We start from the raw sequence: 447 nt of genomic DNA on the forward strand, positions 1-447 counted from the left end.
CAGTAGATAGAACGATAGAATTTTGAACAATCAGTGACTTATTCATTGCAATTACATTTTATAAACGCAGGCTATACACGTAGATTTCATCTGATGGAATGCATAGGAATCAGATTGATTATGTCTGTGGAAATAATCACTGGAGAAGCTCAATATCAGCTGGCTGTGAAAACTAGGCCAGATGCTCATTGTGGAACAGACCACCAACTACTCATATCCAAGTTTGAGGAAAATTAAATAAAGTCCACAGGGACCAAAATTTGACCTTGAACCTATCCCACCTGAATTTCAAAACCTTCTCAGGAACAGGTTTGAGGCCTTGGACATTAATGAGCTAAGACCAGATGAGCTGTGGGAGGATATCAAGGATATAATCCAGGAAGAATGTAAAAGGTTATTTACAAAGACAGAGAAGGAAGAAAAGACCAAGATGGATGTCAGAAGAAA

Source organism: Elephantulus edwardii, unplaced genomic scaffold (genome assembly GCF_000299155.1).
Source record: "Elephantulus edwardii isolate Elephantulus edwardi_28Jun2011 unplaced genomic scaffold, EleEdw1.0 scaffold00013, whole genome shotgun sequence".
NCBI classification, from domain to species: Eukaryota; Metazoa; Chordata; class Mammalia; order Macroscelidea; family Macroscelididae; genus Elephantulus; species Elephantulus edwardii.